The sequence below is a fragment of the Dendrobates tinctorius genome, unplaced genomic scaffold, assembly GCF_039654945.1.
Source record: "Dendrobates tinctorius isolate UK_male_01 unplaced genomic scaffold, ASM3965494v1 ptg000099l, whole genome shotgun sequence".
In the NCBI taxonomy this organism is placed as follows: Eukaryota; Metazoa; Chordata; class Amphibia; order Anura; family Dendrobatidae; genus Dendrobates; species Dendrobates tinctorius.
Window position 1 is genome coordinate 9,323,033 of NW_027361767.1, and position 20,155 is coordinate 9,343,187.

General features: G+C 40.4%; 9 non-coding genes across 9 annotated transcripts; all 9 read right to left on the reverse strand.

Annotated features, from left to right (window-relative positions):
- Positions 1–956: 956 nt before the first annotated feature.
- On the reverse strand, positions 957–1,029 carry TRNAK-UUU (transfer RNA lysine (anticodon UUU)). Its single transcript has one exon. It is a non-coding gene; the product is annotated as a tRNA-Lys (tRNA).
- A 2,799-nt stretch (positions 1,030–3,828) lies between these two features.
- TRNAK-UUU (transfer RNA lysine (anticodon UUU)) lies at positions 3,829–3,901 on the reverse strand. Its single transcript has one exon. It is a non-coding gene; the product is annotated as a tRNA-Lys (tRNA).
- Positions 3,902–8,808: 4,907 nt separating this feature from the next.
- TRNAK-UUU (transfer RNA lysine (anticodon UUU)) lies at positions 8,809–8,881 on the reverse strand. The gene has a single exon. It is a non-coding gene; the product is annotated as a tRNA-Lys (tRNA).
- A 1,385-nt stretch (positions 8,882–10,266) lies between these two features.
- TRNAK-UUU (transfer RNA lysine (anticodon UUU)) lies at positions 10,267–10,339 on the reverse strand. The gene has a single exon. It is a non-coding gene; the product is annotated as a tRNA-Lys (tRNA).
- Positions 10,340–13,064: 2,725 nt separating this feature from the next.
- Positions 13,065–13,137, reverse strand: TRNAK-UUU (transfer RNA lysine (anticodon UUU)). Its single transcript has one exon. It is a non-coding gene; the product is annotated as a tRNA-Lys (tRNA).
- Positions 13,138–14,522: 1,385 nt separating this feature from the next.
- TRNAK-UUU (transfer RNA lysine (anticodon UUU)) lies at positions 14,523–14,595 on the reverse strand. Its single transcript has one exon. It is a non-coding gene; the product is annotated as a tRNA-Lys (tRNA).
- A 1,385-nt stretch (positions 14,596–15,980) lies between these two features.
- TRNAK-UUU (transfer RNA lysine (anticodon UUU)) lies at positions 15,981–16,053 on the reverse strand. Its single transcript has one exon. It is a non-coding gene; the product is annotated as a tRNA-Lys (tRNA).
- Positions 16,054–17,438: 1,385 nt separating this feature from the next.
- Positions 17,439–17,511, reverse strand: TRNAK-UUU (transfer RNA lysine (anticodon UUU)). The gene has a single exon. It is a non-coding gene; the product is annotated as a tRNA-Lys (tRNA).
- A 1,385-nt stretch (positions 17,512–18,896) lies between these two features.
- TRNAK-UUU (transfer RNA lysine (anticodon UUU)) lies at positions 18,897–18,969 on the reverse strand. Its single transcript has one exon. It is a non-coding gene; the product is annotated as a tRNA-Lys (tRNA).
- Between the last annotated feature and the right edge of the window lie 1,186 nt (positions 18,970–20,155).

Genomic DNA, 20,155 nt, shown 5'->3' on the forward strand with positions numbered 1-20,155 from the left:
ATGTCACCCAAAAGCAGTGTGAAAGACTGGTGGAAAGCATGCCAAGACACATGAAAGCTGTGATTAAAAATCATGGTTATTCCACAAAATATTGATTTCTGAACTCTTCCTGAGATAAAACATTAGTATTGTTGTTTCTAAATAATTATGAACTTGTTTTCGTAGCATTATTTGAGGTCTGCAAGCACTGCATTTTTTTTGCTATTTTGACCATTTTTCATTTTCTGAAAATAAGTACAAAATTTAGTGCTTGGAAATTCGAAGACATGTTGTCAGTAGTTTATAGAATATAAGAGCAATTTACATTTTACTCAAAAATATACCTATAAAGAGAAAATTAAGACAAACTGAAGATTTTGCAGTGGTCTCTTAATTTTTGCCAGAGCTGTAGTTAGCAAGGATGAAAAAAGACATTTGTCCGTCCAGTTCAGCCTATATTCCGTCAGAAGAAATCCCCAGATCTACGTCCTTCTAAAGAACCTAATAACTGCAAGATACAATATTGTTACGCTCCAGGAAGACATCCGGGCCTCTCTTGAACCCCTTGACTGAGTTCGCCATCCCCACCTCCTCAGACAAGGAATTCCAGATTCTCCCTGCCCTACCAGTAAAGAATCCTTTTCTATGTTGGTGGAAAAACCTTCTCTCCTCCAGATGCAGAGAATGCCCCCTTGTGACCGTCACCTTCCTTGGTATAAACAGATCCTCGGAGAGATATTTGTATTGTCCCCTTATATACTTATACATGGTTATGAGATCACCCCTCAGTTTCTAGACAAAATAAAACTTTTTTGCTAATCTCTCTGGGTATTGTAGTTGTTGCCCTTCTTTGTACTCGCTCTAGTTCCACACAGATCTTCCACACGACCTTTTATCAGCATACAAGTTACACCCACATTGCACCCCCATGATGACCTCACCTATTTTACATAACATTACCATTTATTAAAAGCTTACGCCCAAACAGGGACTTGAACCCTGGACCCTCAGATTAAAAGTCTGATGCTCTACCGACTGAGCTATCCGGGCTCTCTACATTGATATTCTCGCTGGGTACCGTAATTCTTCCATCCCGTTACTAAATTTTGTTGCCCCTTTTTGGACTTGCTCTAGTTCCACAAAAATCATAATTTCCAGGCTTGAATTGGGCAGGTTAATCTTTGCGAAGGACATGTGAATCAAGCCACATACAAGGTTATCCTGGAAAAATAGTTGATTCCTTCTGCTCAGGAAACGTTCCCCAACTCTGAGGACTGGCTTTTCCAGCAGAACAATGCACCATGCCACACGGCTAGGTAAACCAATGTGTGGATGAAGGAACACTAGCTCAAATCGCTGTCATGGCCAGCCCAATCTCCAAACCTGAACCCCATTGAAAACCTCTTGAATGTGAGGAAGATGGATAGTCACAAGCCATCAAACAAGAACTGCTTAAATTTTTGTACCAGGAGTGGCATAATGTCACCCAAAAGCAGTGTGAAAGACTGGTGGAAAGCATGCCAAGACACATGAAAGCTGTGATTAAAAATCATGGTTATTCCACAAAATATTGATTTCTGAACTCTTCCTGAGATAAAACATTAGTATTGTTGTTTCTAAATAATTATGAACTTGTTTTCGTAGCATTATTTGAGGTCTGCAAGCACTGCATTTTTTTTGCTATTTTGACCATTTTTCATTTTCTGAAAATAAGTACAAAATTTAGTGCTTGGAAATTCGAAGACATGTTGTCAGTAGTTTATAGAATATAAGAGCAATTTACATTTTACTCAAAAATATACCTATAAAGAGAAAATTAAGACAAACTGAAGATTTTGCAGTGGTCTCTTAATTTTTGCCAGAGCTGTAGTTAGCAAGGACGAAAAAAGACATTTGTCCGTCCAGTTCAGCCTATATTCCGTCAGAAGAAATCCCCAGATCTACGTCCTTCTAAAGAACCTAATAACTGCAAGATACAATATTGTTACGCTCCAGGAAGACATCCGGGCCTCTCTTGAACCCCTTGACTGAGTTCGCCATCCCCACCTCCTCAGACAAGGAATTCCAGATTCTCCCTGCCCTACCAGTAAAGAATCCTTTTCTATGTTGGTGGAAAAACCTTCTCTCCTCCAGATGCAGAGAATGCCCCCTTGTGACCGTCACCTTCCTTGGTATAAACAGATCCTCGGAGAGATATTTGTATTGTCCCCTTATATACTTATACATGGTTATGAGATCACCCCTCAGTTTCTAGACAAAATAATACTTTTTTGCTAATCTCTCTGGGTATTGTAGTTGTTGCCCTTCTTTGTACTCGCTCTAGTTCCACACAGATCTTCCACACGACCTTTTATCAGCATACAAGTTACACCCACATTGCACCCCCATGATGACCTCACCTATTTTTACAACCCTGGACCCACAGATTAAAAGTCTGATGCTCTACCGACTGAGCTATCCGGGCTCTCTACATTGATAATCTCGCTGGGTACCGTAATTCTTCCATCCCGTTACTAAATTTTGTTGCCCCTTTTTGGACTTGCTCTAGTTCCACAAAAATCATAATTTCCAGGCTTGAATTGGGCAGGTTAATCTTTGCGAAGGACATGTGAATCAAGCCACATACAAGGTTATCCTGGAAAAATAGTTGATTCCTTCTGCTCAGGAAACGTTCCCCAACTCTGAGGACTGGCTTTTCCAGCAGAACAATGCACCATGCCACACGGCTAGGTAAACCAATGTGTGGATGAAGGAACACTAGCTCAAATCGCTGTCATGGCCAGCCCAATCTCCAAACCTGAACCCCATTGAAAACCTCTTGAATGTGAGGAAGATGGATAGTCACAAGCCATCAAACAAGAACTGCTTAAATTTTTGTACCAGGAGTGGCATAATGTCACCCAAAAGCAGTGTGAAAGACTGGTGGAAAGCATGCCAAGACACATGAAAGCTGTGATTAAAAATCATGGTTATTCCACAAAATATTGATTTCTGAACTCTTCCTGAGATAAAACATTAGTATTGTTGTTTCTAAATAATTATGAACTTGTTTTCGTAGCATTATTTGAGGTCTGCAAGCACTGCATTTTTTTTGCTATTTTGACCATTTTTCATTTTCTGAAAATAAGTACAAAATTTAGTGCTTGGAAATTCGAAGACATGTTGTCAGTAGTTTATAGAATATAAGAGCAATTTACATTTTACTCAAAAATATACCTATAAAGAGAAAATTAAGACAAACTGAAGATTTTGCAGTGGTCTCTTAATTTTTGCCAGAGCTGTAGTTAGCAAGGACGAAAAAAGACATTTGTCCGTCCAGTTCAGCCTATATTCCGTCAGAAGAAATCCCCAGATCTACGTCCTTCTAAAGAACCTAATAACTGCAAGATACAATATTGTTACGCTCCAGGAAGACATCCGGGCCTCTCTTGAACCCCTTGACTGAGTTCGCCATCCCCACCTCCTCAGACAAGGAATTCCAGATTCTCCCTGCCCTACCAGTAAAGAATCCTTTTCTATGTTGGTGGAAAAACCTTCTCTCCTCCAGATGCAGAGAATGCCCCCTTGTGACCGTCACCTTCCTTGGTATAAACAGATCCTCGGAGAGATATTTGTATTGTCCCCTTATATACTTATACATGGTTATGAGATCACCCCTCAGTTTCTAGACAAAATAATACTTTTTTGCTAATCTCTCTGGGTATTGTAGTTGTTGCCCTTCTTTGTACTCGCTCTAGTTCCACACAGATCTTCCACACGACCTTTTATCAGCATCCAAGTTACACCCACATTGCACCCCCATGATGACCTCACCTATTTTACATAACATTACCATTTATTAAAAGCTTACGCCCAAACAGGGACTTGAACCCTGGACCCTCAGATTAAAAGTCTGATGCTCTACCGACTGAGCTATCCGGGCTCTCTACATTGATAATCTCGCTGGGTACCGTAATTCTTCCATCCCGTTACTAAATTTTGTTGCCCCTTTTTGGACTTGCTCTAGTTCCACAAAAATCATAATTTCCAGGCTTGAATTGGGCAGGTTAATCTTTGCGAAGGACATGTGAATCAAGCCACATACAAGGTTATCCTGGAAAAATAGTTGACTCCTTCTGCTCAGGAAACGTTCCCCAACTCTGAGGACTGGCTTTTCCAGCAGAACAATGCACCATGCCACACGGCTAGGTAAACCAATGTGTGGATGAAGGAACACTAGCTCAAATCGCTGTCATGGCCAGCCCAATCTCCAAACCTGAACCCCATTGAAAACCTCTTGAATGTGAGGAAGATGGATAGTCACAAGCCATCAAACAAGAACTGCTTAAATTTTTGTACCAGGAGTGGCATAATGTCACCCAAAAGCAGTGTGAAAGACTGGTGGAAAGCATGCCAAGACACATGAAAGCTGTGATTAAAAATCATGGTTATTCCACAAAATATTGATTTCTGAACTCTTCCTGAGATAAAACATTAGTATTGTTGTTTCTAAATAATTATGAACTTGTTTTCGTAGCATTATTTGAGGTCTGCAAGCACTGCATTTTTTTTGCTATTTTGACCATTTTTCATTTTCTGAAAATAAGTACAAAATTTAGTGCTTGGAAATTCGAAGACATGTTGTCAGTAGTTTATAGAATATAAGAGCAATTTACATTTTACTCAAAAATATACCTATAAAGAGAAAATTAAGACAAACTGAAGATTTTGCAGTGGTCTCTTAATTTTTGCCAGAGCTGTAGTTAGCAAGGACGAAAAAAGACATTTGTCCGTCCAGTTCAGCCTATATTCCGTCAGAAGAAATCCCCAGATCTACGTCCTTCTAAAGAACCTAATAACTGCAAGATACAATATTGTTACGCTCCAGGAAGACATCCGGGCCTCTCTTGAACCCCTTGACTGAGTTCGCCATCCCCACCTCCTCAGACAAGGAATTCCAGATTCTCCCTGCCCTACCAGTAAAGAATCCTTTTCTATGTTGGTGGAAAAACCTTCTCTCCTCCAGATGCAGAGAATGCCCCCTTGTGACCGTCACCTTCCTTGGTATAAACAGATCCTCGGAGAGATATTTGTATTGTCCCCTTATATACTTATACATGGTTATGAGATCACCCCTCAGTTTCTAGACAAAATAATACTTTTTTGCTAATCTCTCTGGGTATTGTAGTTGTTGCCCTTCTTTGTACTCGCTCTAGTTCCACACAGATCTTCCACACGACCTTTTATCAGCATACAAGTTACACCCACATTGCACCCCCATGATGACCTCACCTATTTTACATAACATTACCATTTATTAAAAGCTTACGCCCAAACAGGGACTTGAACCCTGGACCCTCAGATTAAAAGTCTGATGCTCTACCGACATCCGGGCTCTCTACATTGATAATCTCGCTGGGTACCGTAATTCTTCCATCCCGTTACTAAATTTTGTTGCCCCTTTTTGGACTTGCTCTAGTTCCACAAAAATCATAATTTCCAGGCTTGAATTGGGCAGGTTAATCTTTGCGAAGGACATGTGAATCAAGCCACATACAAGGTTATCCTGGAAAAATAGTTGACTCCTTCTGCTCAGGAAACGTTCCCCAACTCTGAGGACTGGCTTTTCCAGCAGAACAATGCACCATGCCACACGGCTAGGTAAACCAATGTGTGGATGAAGGAACACTAGCTCAAATCGCTGTCATGGCCAGCCCAATCTCCAAACCTGAACCCCATTGAAAACCTCTTGAATGTGAGGAAGATGGATAGTCACAAGCCATCAAACAAGAACTGCTTAAATTTTTGTACCAGGAGTGGCATAATGTCACCCAAAAGCAGTGTGAAAGACTGGTGGAAAGCATGCCAAGACACATGAAAGCTGTGATTAAAAATCATGGTTATTCCACAAAATATTGATTTCTGAACTCTTCCTGAGATAAAACATTAGTATTGTTGTTTCTAAATAATTATGAACTTGTTTTCGTAGCATTATTTGAGGTCTGCAAGCACTGCATTTTTTTTGCTATTTTGACCATTTTTCATTTTCTGAAAATAAGTACAAAATTTAGTGCTTGGAAATTCGAAGACATGTTGTCAGTAGTTTATAGAATATAAGAGCAATTTACATTTTACTCAAAAATATACCTATAAAGAGAAAATTAAGACAAACTGAAGATTTTGCAGTGGTCTCTTAATTTTTGCCAGAGCTGTAGTTAGCAAGGACGAAAAAAGACATTTGTCCGTCCAGTTCAGCCTATATTCCGTCAGAAGAAATCCCCAGATCTACGTCCTTCTAAAGAACCTAATAACTGCAAGATACAATATTGTTACGCTCCAGGAAGACATCCGGGCCTCTCTTGAACCCCTTGACTGAGTTCGCCATCCCCACCTCCTCAGACAAGGAATTCCAGATTCTCCCTGCCCTACCAGTAAAGAATCCTTTTCTATGTTGGTGGAAAAACCTTCTCTCCTCCAGATGCAGAGAATGCCCCCTTGTGACCGTCACCTTCCTTGGTATAAACAGATCCTCGGAGAGATATTTGTATTGTCCCCTTATATACTTATACATGGTTATGAGATCACCCCTCAGTTTCTAGACAAAATAATACTTTTTTGCTAATCTCTCTGGGTATTGTAGTTGTTGCCCTTCTTTGTACTCGCTCTAGTTCCACACAGATCTTCCACACGACCTTTTATCAGCATACAAGTTACACCCACATTGCACCCCCATGATGACCTCACCTATTTTACATAACATTACCATTTATTAAAAGCTTACGCCCAAACAGGGACTTGAACCCTGGACCCTCAGATTAAAAGTCTGATGCTCTACCGACATCCGGGCTCTCTACATTGATAATCTCGCTGGGTACCGTAATTCTTCCATCCCGTTACTAAATTTTGTTGCCCCTTTTTGGACTTGCTCTAGTTCCACAAAAATCATAATTTCCAGGCTTGAATTGGGCAGGTTAATCTTTGCGAAGGACATGTGAATCAAGCCACATACAAGGTTATCCTGGAAAAATAGTTGACTCCTTCTGCTCAGGAAACGTTCCCCAACTCTGAGGACTGGCTTTTCCAGCAGAACAATGCACCATGCCACACGGCTAGGTAAACCAATGTGTGGATGAAGGAACACTAGCTCAAATCGCTGTCATGGCCAGCCCAATCTCCAAACCTGAACCCCATTGAAAACCTCTTGAATGTGAGGAAGATGGATAGTCACAAGCCATCAAACAAGAACTGCTTAAATTTTTGTACCAGGAGTGGCATAATGTCACCCAAAAGCAGTGTGAAAGACTGGTGGAAAGCATGCCAAGACACATGAAAGCTGTGATTAAAAATCATGGTTATTCCACAAAATATTGATTTCTGAACTCTTCCTGAGATAAAACATTAGTATTGTTGAACCCTGGACCCTCAGATTAAAAGTCTGATGCTCTACCGACTGAGCTATCCGGGCTCTCTACATTGATAATCTCGCTGGGTACCGTAATTCTTCCATCCCGTTACTAAATTTTGTTGCCCCTTTTTGGACTTGCTCTAGTTCCACAAAAATCATAATTTCCAGGCTTGAATTGGGCAGGTTAATCTTTGCGAAGGACATGTGAATCAAGCCACATACAAGGTTATCCTGGAAAAATAGTTGACTCCTTCTGCTCAGGAAACGTTCCCCAACTCTGAGGACTGGCTTTTCCAGCAGAACAATGCACCATGCCACACGGCTAGGTAAACCAATGTGTGGATGAAGGAACACTAGCTCAAATCGCTGTCATGGCCAGCCCAATCTCCAAACCTGAACCCCATTGAAAACCTCTTGAATGTGAGGAAGATGGATAGTCACAAGCCATCAAACAAGAACTGCTTAAATTTTTGTACCAGGAGTGGCATAATGTCACCCAAAAGCAGTGTGAAAGACTGGTGGAAAGCATGCCAAGACACATGAAAGCTGTGATTAAAAATCATGGTTATTCCACAAAATATTGATTTCTGAACTCTTCCTGAGATAAAACATTAGTATTGTTGTTTCTAAATAATTATGAACTTGTTTTCGTAGCATTATTTGAGGTCTGCAAGCACTGCATTTTTTTTGCTATTTTGACCATTTTTCATTTTCTGAAAATAAGTACAAAATTTAGTGCTTGGAAATTCGAAGACATGTTGTCAGTAGTTTATAGAATATAAGAGCAATTTACATTTTACTCAAAAATATACCTATAAAGAGAAAATTAAGACAAACTGAAGATTTTGCAGTGGTCTCTTAATTTTTGCCAGAGCTGTAGTTAGCAAGGACGAAAAAAGACATTTGTCCGTCCAGTTCAGCCTATATTCCGTCAGAAGAAATCCCCAGATCTACGTCCTTCTAAAGAACCTAATAACTGCAAGATACAATATTGTTACGCTCCAGGAAGACATCCGGGCCTCTCTTGAACCCCTTGACTGAGTTCGCCATCCCCACCTCCTCAGACAAGGAATTCCAGATTCTCCCTGCCCTACCAGTAAAGAATCCTTTTCTATGTTGGTGGAAAAACCTTCTCTCCTCCAGATGCAGAGAATGCCCCCTTGTGACCGTCACCTTCCTTGGTATAAACAGATCCTCGGAGAGATATTTGTATTGTCCCCTTATATACTTATACATGGTTATGAGATCACCCCTCAGTTTCTAGACAAAATAATACTTTTTTGCTAATCTCTCTGGGTATTGTAGTTGTTGCCCTTCTTTGTACTCGCTCTAGTTCCACACAGATCTTCCACACGACCTTTTATCAGCATCCAAGTTACACCCACATTGCACCCCCATGATGACCTCACCTATTTTACATAACATTACCATTTATTAAAAGCTTACGCCCAAACAGGGACTTGAACCCTGGACCCTCAGATTAAAAGTCTGATGCTCTACCGACTGAGCTATCCGGGCTCTCTACATTGATAATCTCGCTGGGTACCGTAATTCTTCCATCCCGTTACTAAATTTTGTTGCCCCTTTTTGGACTTGCTCTAGTTCCACAAAAATCATAATTTCCAGGCTTGAATTGGGCAGGTTAATCTTTGCGAAGGACATGTGAATCAAGCCACATACAAGGTTATCCTGGAAAAATAGTTGACTCCTTCTGCTCAGGAAACGTTCCCCAACTCTGAGGACTGGCTTTTCCAGCAGAACAATGCACCATGCCACACGGCTAGGTAAACCAATGTGTGGATGAAGGAACACTAGCTCAAATCGCTGTCATGGCCAGCCCAATCTCCAAACCTGAACCCCATTGAAAACCTCTTGAATGTGAGGAAGATGGATAGTCACAAGCCATCAAACAAGAACTGCTTAAATTTTTGTACCAGGAGTGGCATAATGTCACCCAAAAGCAGTGTGAAAGACTGGTGGAAAGCATGCCAAGACACATGAAAGCTGTGATTAAAAATCATGGTTATTCCACAAAATATTGATTTCTGAACTCTTCCTGAGATAAAACATTAGTATTGTTGTTTCTAAATAATTATGAACTTGTTTTCGTAGCATTATTTGAGGTCTGCAAGCACTGCATTTTTTTTGCTATTTTGACCATTTTTCATTTTCTGAAAATAAGTACAAAATTTAGTGCTTGGAAATTCGAAGACATGTTGTCAGTAGTTTATAGAATATAAGAGCAATTTACATTTTACTCAAAAATATACCTATAAAGAGAAAATTAAGACAAACTGAAGATTTTGCAGTGGTCTCTTAATTTTTGCCAGAGCTGTAGTTAGCAAGGACGAAAAAAGACATTTGTCCGTCCAGTTCAGCCTATATTCCGTCAGAAGAAATCCCCAGATCTACGTCCTTCTAAAGAACCTAATAACTGCAAGATACAATATTGTTACGCTCCAGGAAGACATCCGGGCCTCTCTTGAACCCCTTGACTGAGTTCGCCATCCCCACCTCCTCAGACAAGGAATTCCAGATTCTCCCTGCCCTACCAGTAAAGAATCCTTTTCTATGTTGGTGGAAAAACCTTCTCTCCTCCAGATGCAGAGAATGCCCCCTTGTGACCGTCACCTTCCTTGGTATAAACAGATCCTCGGAGAGATATTTGTATTGTCCCCTTATATACTTATACATGGTTATGAGATCACCCCTCAGTTTCTAGACAAAATAATACTTTTTTGCTAATCTCTCTGGGTATTGTAGTTGTTGCCCTTCTTTGTACTCGCTCTAGTTCCACACAGATCTTCCACACGACCTTTTATCAGCATACAAGTTACACCCACATTGCACCCCCATGATGACCTCACCTATTTTACATAACATTACCATTTATTAAAAGCTTACGCCCAAACAGGGACTTGAACCCTGGACCCTCAGATTAAAAGTCTGATGCTCTACCGACTGAGCTATCCGGGCTCTCTACATTGATATTCTCGCTGGGTACCGTAATTCTTCCATCCCGTTACTAAATTTTGTTGCCCCTTTTTGGACTTGCTCTAGTTCCACAAAAATCATAATTTCCAGGCTTGAATTGGGCAGGTTAATCTTTGCGAAGGACATGTGAATCAAGCCACATACAAGGTTATCCTGGAAAAATAGTTGATTCCTTCTGCTCAGGAAACGTTCCCCAACTCTGAGGACTGGCTTTTCCAGCAGAACAATGCACCATGCCACACGGCTAGGTAAACCAATGTGTGGATGAAGGAACACTAGCTCAAATCGCTGTCATGGCCAGCCCAATCTCCAAACCTGAACCCCATTGAAAACCTCTTGAATGTGAGGAAGATGGATAGTCACAAGCCATCAAACAAGAACTGCTTAAATTTTTGTACCAGGAGTGGCATAATGTCACCCAAAAGCAGTGTGAAAGACTGGTGGAAAGCATGCCAAGACACATGAAAGCTGTGATTAAAAATCATGGTTATTCCACAAAATATTGATTTCTGAACTCTTCCTGAGATAAAACATTAGTATTGTTGTTTCTAAATAATTATGAACTTGTTTTCGTAGCATTATTTGAGGTCTGCAAGCACTGCATTTTTTTTGCTATTTTGACCATTTTTCATTTTCTGAAAATAAGTACAAAATTTAGTGCTTGGAAATTCGAAGACATGTTGTCAGTAGTTTATAGAATATAAGAGCAATTTACATTTTACTCAAAAATATACCTATAAAGAGAAAATTAAGACAAACTGAAGATTTTGCAGTGGTCTCTTAATTTTTGCCAGAGCTGTAGTTAGCAAGGACGAAAAAAGACATTTGTCCGTCCAGTTCAGCCTATATTCCGTCAGAAGAAATCCCCAGATCTACGTCCTTCTAAAGAACCTAATAACTGCAAGATACAATATTGTTACGCTCCAGGAAGACATCCGGGCCTCTCTTGAACCCCTTGACTGAGTTCGCCATCCCCACCTCCTCAGACAAGGAATTCCAGATTCTCCCTGCCCTACCAGTAAAGAATCCTTTTCTATGTTGGTGGAAAAACCTTCTCTCCTCCAGATGCAGAGAATGCCCCCTTGTGACCGTCACCTTCCTTGGTATAAACAGATCCTCGGAGAGATATTTGTATTGTCCCCTTATATACTTATACATGGTTATGAGATCACCCCTCAGTTTCTAGACAAAATAATACTTTTTTGCTAATCTCTCTGGGTATTGTAGTTGTTGCCCTTCTTTGTACTCGCTCTAGTTCCACACAGATCTTCCACACGACCTTTTAGCATCATACAAGTTACACCCACATTGCACCCCCATGATGACCTCATTGATAATCTCGCTGGGTACCGTAATTCTTCCATCCCGTTACTAAATTTTGTTGCCCCTTTTTGGACTTGCTCTAGTTCCACAAAAATCATAATTTCCAGGCTTGAATTGGGCAGGTTAATCTTTGCGAAGGACATGTGAATCAAGCCACATACAAGGTTATCCTGGAAAAATAGTTGATTCCTTCTGCTCAGGAAACGTTCCCCAACTCTGAGGACTGGCTTTTCCAGCAGAACAATGCACCATGCCACACGGCTAGGTAAACCAATGTGTGGATGAAGGAACACTAGCTCAAATCGCTGTCATGGCCAGCCCAATCTCCAAACCTGAACCCCATTGAAAACCTCTTGAATGTGAGGAAGATGGATAGTCACAAGCCATCAAACAAGAACTGCTTAAATTTTTGTACCAGGAGTGGCATAATGTCACCCAAAAGCAGTGTGAAAGACTGGTGGAAAGCATGCCAAGACACATGAAAGCTGTGATTAAAAATCATGGTTATTCCACAAAATATTGATTTCTGAACTCTTCCTGAGATAAAACATTAGTATTGTTGTTTCTAAATAATTATGAACTTGTTTTCGTAGCATTATTTGAGGTCTGCAAGCACTGCATTTTTTTTGCTATTTTGACCATTTTTCATTTTCTGAAAATAAGTACAAAATTTAGTGCTTGGAAATTCGAAGACATGTTGTCAGTAGTTTATAGAATATAAGAGCAATTTACATTTTACTCAAAAATATACCTATAAAGAGAAAATTAAGACAAACTGAAGATTTTGCAGTGGTCTCTTAATTTTTGCCAGAGCTGTAGTTAGCAAGGACGAAAAAAGACATTTGTCCGTCCAGTTCAGCCTATATTCCGTCAGAAGAAATCCCCAGATCTACGTCCTTCTAAAGAACCTAATAACTGCAAGATACAATATTGTTACGCTCCAGGAAGACATCCGGGCCTCTCTTGAACCCCTTGACTGAGTTCGCCATCCCCACCTCCTCAGACAAGGAATTCCAGATTCTCCCTGCCCTACCAGTAAAGAATCCTTTTCTATGTTGGTGGAAAAACCTTCTCTCCTCCAGATGCAGAGAATGCCCCCTTGTGACCGTCACCTTCCTTGGTATAAACAGATCCTCGGAGAGATATTTGTATTGTCCCCTTATATACTTATACATGGTTATGAGATCACCCCTCAGTTTCTAGACAAAATAATACTTTTTTGCTAATCTCTCTGGGTATTGTAGTTGTTGCCCTTCTTTGTACTCGCTCTAGTTCCACACAGATCTTCCACACGACCTTTTAGCATCATACAAGTTACACCCACATTGCACCCCCATGATGACCTCACCTATTTTACATAACATTACCATTTATTAAAAGCTTACGCCCAAACAGGGACTTGAACCCTGGACCCACAGATTAAAAGTCTGATGCTCTACCGACTGAGCTATCCGGGCTCTCTACATTGATAATCTCGCTGGGTACCGTAATTCTTCCATCCCGTTACTAAATTTTGTTGCCCCTTTTTGGACTTGCTCTAGTTCCACAAAAATCATAATTTCCAGGCTTGAATTGGGCAGGTTAATCTTTGCGAAGGACATGTGAATCAAGCCACATACAAGGTTATCCTGGAAAAATAGTTGATTCCTTCTGCTCAGGAAACGTTCCCCAACTCTGAGGACTGGCTTTTCCAGCAGAACAATGCACCATGCCACACGGCTAGGTAAACCAATGTGTGGATGAAGGAACACTAGCTCAAATCGCTGTCATGGCCAGCCCAATCTCCAAACCTGAACCCCATTGAAAACCTCTTGAATGTGAGGAAGATGGATAGTCACAAGCCATCAAACAAGAACTGCTTAAATTTTTGTACCAGGAGTGGCATAATGTCACCCAAAAGCAGTGTGAAAGACTGGTGGAAAGCATGCCAAGACACATGAAAGCTGTGATTAAAAATCATGGTTATTCCACAAAATATTGATTTCTGAACTCTTCCTGAGATAAAACATTAGTATTGTTGTTTCTAAATAATTATGAACTTGTTTTCGTAGCATTATTTGAGGTCTGCAAGCACTGCATTTTTTTTGCTATTTTGACCATTTTTCATTTTCTGAAAATAAGTACAAAATTTAGTGCTTGGAAATTCGAAGACATGTTGTCAGTAGTTTATAGAATATAAGAGCAATTTACATTTTACTCAAAAATATACCTATAAAGAGAAAATTAAGACAAACTGAAGATTTTGCAGTGGTCTCTTAATTTTTGCCAGAGCTGTAGTTAGCAAGGACGAAAAAAGACATTTGTCCGTCCAGTTCAGCCTATATTCCGTCAGAAGAAATCCCCAGATCTACGTCCTTCTAAAGAACCTAATAACTGCAAGATACAATATTGTTACGCTCCAGGAAGACATCCGGGCCTCTCTTGAACCCCTTGACTGAGTTCGCCATCCCCACCTCCTCAGACAAGGAATTCCAGATTCTCCCTGCCCTACCAGTAAAGAATCCTTTTCTATGTTGGTGGAAAAACCTTCTCTCCTCCAGATGCAGAGAATGCCCCCTTGTGACCGTCACCTTCCTTGGTATAAACAGATCCTCGGAGAGATATTTGTATTGTCCCCTTATATACTTATACATGGTTATGAGATCACCCCTCAGTTTCTAGACAAAATAATACTTTTTTGCTAATCTCTCTGGGTATTGTAGTTGTTGCCCTTCTTTGTACTCGCTCTAGTTCCACACAGATCTTCCACACGACCTTTTATCAGCATACAAGTTACACCCACATTGCACCCCCATGATGACCTCACCTATTTTACATAACATTACCATTTATTAAAAGCTTACGCCCAAACAGGGACTTGAACCCTGGACCCTCAGATTAAAAGTCTGATGCTCTACCGACTGAGCTATCCGGGCTCTCTACATTGATAATCTCGCTGGGTACCGTAATTCTTCCATCCCGTTACTAAATTTTGTTGCCCCTTTTTGGACTTGCTCTAGTTCCACAAAAATCATAATTTCCAGGCTTGAATTGGGCAGGTTAATCTTTGCGAAGGACATGTGAATCAAGCCACATACAAGGTTATCCTGGAAAAATAGTTGATTCCTTCTGCTCAGGAAACGTTCCCCAACTCTGAGGACTGGCTTTTCCAGCAGAACAATGCACCATGCCACACGGCTAGGTAAACCAATGTGTGGATGAAGGAACACTAGCTCAAATCGCTGTCATGGCCAGCCCAATCTCCAAACCTGAACCCCATTGAAAACCTCTTGAATGTGAGGAAGATGGATAGTCACAAGCCATTAAACAAGAACTGCTTAAATTTTTGTACCAGGAGTGGCATAATGTCACCCAAAAGCAGTGTGAAAGACTGGTGGAAAGCATGCCAAGACACATGAAAGCTGTGATTAAAAATCATGGTTATTCCACAAAATATTGATTTCTGAACTCTTCCTGAGATAAAACATTAGTATTGTTGTTTCTAAATAATTATGAACTTGTTTTCGTAGCATTATTTGAGGTCTGCAAGCACTGCATTTTTTTTGCTATTTTGACCATTTTTCATTTTCTGAAAATAAGTACAAAATTTAGTGCTTGGAAATTCGAAGACATGTTGTCAGTAGTTTATAGAATATAAGAGCAATTTACATTTTACTCAAAAATATACCTATAAAGAGAAAATTAAGACAAACTGAAGATTTTGCAGTGGTCTCTTAATTTTTGCCAGAGCTGTAGTTAGCAAGGACGAAAAAAGACATTTGTCCGTCCAGTTCAGCCTATATTCCGTCAGAAGAAATCCCCAGATCTACGTCCTTCTAAAGAACCTAATAACTGCAAGATACAATATTGTTACGCTCCAGGAAGACATCCGGGCCTCTCTTGAACCCCTTGACTGAGTTCGCCATCCCCACCTCCTCAGACAAGGAATTCCAGATTCTCCCTGCCCTACCAGTAAAGAATCCTTTTCTATGTTGGTGGAAAAACCTTCTCTCCTCCAGATGCAGAGAATGCCCCCTTGTGACCGTCACCTTCCTTGGTATAAACAGATCCTCGGAGAGATATTTGTATTGTCCCCTTATATACTTATACATGGTTATGAGATCACCCCTCAGTTTCTAGACAAAATAATACTTTTTTGCTAATCTCTCTGGGTATTGTAGTTGTTGCCCTTCTTTGTACTCGCTCTAGTTCCACACAGATCTTCCACACGACCTTTTAGCATCATACAAGTTACACCCACATTGCACCCCCATGATGACCTCACCTATTTTACATAACATTACCATTTATTAAAAGCTTACGCCCAAACAGGGACTTGAACCCTGGACCCACAGATTAAAAGTCTGATGCTCTACCGACTGAGCTATCCGGGCTCTCTACATTGATAATCTCGCTGGGTACCGTAATTCTTCCATCCCGTTACTAAATTTTGTTGCCCCTTTTTGGACTTGCTCTAGTTCCACAAAAATCATAATTTCCAGGCTTGAATTGGGCAGGTTAATCTTTGCGAAGGACATGTGAATCAAGCCACATACAAGGTTATCCTGGAAAAATAGTTGATTCCTTCTGCTCAGGAAACGTTCCCCAACTCTGAGGACTGGCTTTTCCAGCAGAACAATGCACCATGCCACACGGCTAGGTAAACCAATGTGTGGATGAAGGAACACTAGCTCAAATCGCTGTCATGGCCAGCCCAATCTCCAAACCTGAACCCCATTGAAAACCTCTTGAATGTGAGGAAGATGGATAGTCACAAGCCATCAAACAAGAACTGCTTAAATTTTTGTACCAGGAGTGGCATAATGTCACCCAAAAGCAGTGTGAAAGACTGGTGGAAAGCATGCCAAGACACATGAAAGCTGTGATTAAAAATCATGGTTATTCCACAAAATATTGATTTCTGAACTCTTCCTGAGATAAAACATTAGTATTGTTGTTTCTAAATAATTATGAACTTGTTTTCGTAGCATTATTTGAGGTCTGCAAGCACTGCATTTTTTTTGCTATTTTGACCATTTTTCATTTTCTGAAAATAAGTACAAAATTTAGTGCTTGGAAATTCGAAGACATGTTGTCAGTAGTTTATAGAATATAAGAGCAATTTACATTTTACTCAAAAATATACCTATAAAGAGAAAATTAAGACAAACTGAAGATTTTGCAGTGGTCTCTTAATTTTTGCCAGAGCTGTAGTTAGCAAGGACGAAAAAAGACATTTGTCCGTCCAGTTCAGCCTATATTCCGTCAGAAGAAATCCCCAGATCTACGTCCTTCTAAAGAACCTAATAACTGCAAGATACAATATTGTTACGCTCCAGGAAGACATCCGGGCCTCTCTTGAACCCCTTGACTGAGTTCGCCATCCCCACCTCCTCAGACAAGGAATTCCAGATTCTCCCTGCCCTACCAGTAAAGAATCCTTTTCTATGTTGGTGGAAAAACCTTCTCTCCTCCAGATGCAGAGAATGCCCCCTTGTGACCGTCACCTTCCTTGGTATAAACAGATCCTCGGAGAGATATTTGTATTGTCCCCTTATATACTTATACATGGTTATGAGATCACCCCTCAGTTTCTAGACAAAATAATACTTTTTTGCTAATCTCTCTGGGTATTGTAGTTGTTGCCCTTCTTTGTACTCGCTCTAGTTCCACACAGATCTTCCACACGACCTTTTAGCATCATACAAGTTACACCCACATTGCACCCCCATGATGACCTCACCTATTTTACATAACATTACCATTTATTAAAAGCTTACGCCCAAACAGGGACTTGAACCCTGGACCCACAGATTAAAAGTCTGATGCTCTACCGACTGAGCTATCCGGGCTCTCTACATTGATAATCTCGCTGGGTACCGTAATTCTTCCATCCCGTTACTAAATTTTGTTGCCCCTTTTTGGACTTGCTCTAGTTCCACAAAAATCATAATTTCCAGGCTTGAATTGGGCAGGTTAATCTTTGCGAAGGACATGTGAATCAAGCCACATACAAGGTTATCCTGGAAAAATAGTTGATTCCTTCTGCTCAGGAAACGTTCCCCAACTCTGAGGACTGGCTTTTCCAGCAGAACAATGCACCATGCCACACGGCTAGGTAAACCAATGTGTGGATGAAGGAACACTAGCTCAAATCGCTGTCATGGCCAGCCCAATCTCCAAACCTGAACCCCATTGAAAACCTCTTGAATGTGAGGAAGATGGATAGTCACAAGCCATCAAACAAGAACTGCTTAAATTTTTGTACCAGGAGTGGCATAATGTCACCCAAAAGCAGTGTGAAAGACTGGTGGAAAGCATGCCAAGACACATGAAAGCTGTGATTAAAAATCATGGTTATTCCACAAAATATTGATTTCTGAACTCTTCCTGAGATAAAACATTAGTATTGTTGTTTCTAAATAATTATGAACTTGTTTTCGTAGCATTATTTGAGGTCTGCAAGCACTGCATTTTTTTTGCTATTTTGACCATTTTTCATTTTCTGAAAATAAGTACAAAATTTAGTGCTTGGAAATTCGAAGACATGTTGTCAGTAGTTTATAGAATATAAGAGCAATTTACATTTTACTCAAAAATATACCTATAAAGAGAAAATTAAGACAAACTGAAGATTTTGCAGTGGTCTCTTAATTTTTGCCAGAGCTGTAGTTAGCAAGGACGAAAAAAGACATTTGTCCGTCCAGTTCAGCCTATATTCCGTCAGAAGAAATCCCCAGATCTACGTCCTTCTAAAGAACCTAATAACTGCAAGATACAATATTGTTACGCTCCAGGAAGACATCCGGGCCTCTCTTGAACCCCTTGACTGAGTTCGCCATCCCCACCTCCTCAGACAAGGAATTCCAGATTCTCCCTGCCCTACCAGTAAAGAATCCTTTTCTATGTTGGTGGAAAAACCTTCTCTCCTCCAGATGCAGAGAATGCCCCCTTGTGACCGTCACCTTCCTTGGTATAAACAGATCCTCGGAGAGATATTTGTATTGTCCCCTTATATACTTATACATGGTTATGAGATCACCCCTCAGTTTCTAGACAAAATAATACTTTTTTGCTAATCTCTCTGGGTATTGTAGTTGTTGCCCTTCTTTGTACTCGCTCTAGTTCCACACAGATCTTCCACACGACCTTTTATCAGCATACAAGTTACACCCACATTGCACCCCCATGATGACCTCACCTATTTTACATAACATTACCATTTATTAAAAGCTTACGCCCAAACAGGGACTTGAACCCTGGACCCTCAGATTAAAAGTCTGATGCTCTACCGACTGAGCTATCCGGGCTCTCTACATTGATAATCTCGCTGGGTACCGTAATTCTTCCATCCCGTTACTAAATTTTGTTGCCCCTTTTTGGACTTGCTCTAGTTCCACAAAAATCATAATTTCCAGGCTTGAATTGGGCAGGTTAATCTTTGCGAAGGACATGTGAATCAAGCCACATACAAGGTTATCCTGGAAAAATAGTTGATTCCTTCTGCTCAGGAAACGTTCCCCAACTCTGAGGACTGGCTTTTCCAGCAGAACAATGCACCATGCCACACGGCTAGGTAAACCAATGTGTGGATGAAGGAACACTAGCTCAAATCGCTGTCATGGCCAGCCCAATCTCCAAACCTGAACCCCATTGAAAACCTCTTGAATGTGAGGAAGATGGATAGTCACAAGCCATCAAACAAGAACTGCTTAAATTTTTGTACCAGGAGTGGCATAATGTCACCCAAAAGCAGTGTGAAAGACTGGTGGAAAGCATGCCAAGACACATGAAAGCTGTGATTAAAAATCATGGTTATTCCACAAAATATTGATTTCTGAACTCTTCCTGAGATAAAACATTAGTATTGTTGTTTCTAAATAATTATGAACTTGTTTTCGTAGCATTATTTGAGGTCTGCAAGCACTGCATTTTTTTTGCTATTTTGACCATTTTTCATTTTCTGAAAATAAGTACAAAATTTAGTGCTTGGAAATTCGAAGACATGTTGTCAGTAGTTTATAGAATATAAGAGCAATTTACATTTTACTCAAAAATATACCTATAAAGAGAAAATTAAGACAAACTGAAGATTTTGCAGTGGTCTCTTAATTTTTGCCAGAGCTGTAGTTAGCAAGGACGAAAAAAGACATTTGTCCGTCCAGTTCAGCCTATATTCCGTCAGAAGAAATCCCCAGATCTACGTCCTTCTAAAGAACCTAATAACTGCAAGATACAATATTGTTACGCTCCAGGAAGACATCCGGGCCTCTCTTGAACCCCTTGACTGAGTTCGCCATCCCCACCTCCTCAGACAAGGAATTCCAGATTCTCCCTGCCCTACCAGTAAAGAATCCTTTTCTATGTTGGTGGAAAAACCTTCTCTCCTCCAGATGCAGAGAATGCCCCCTTGTGACCGTCACCTTCCTTGGTATAAACAGATCCTCGGAGAGATATTTGTATTGTCCCCTTATATACTTATACATGGTTATGAGA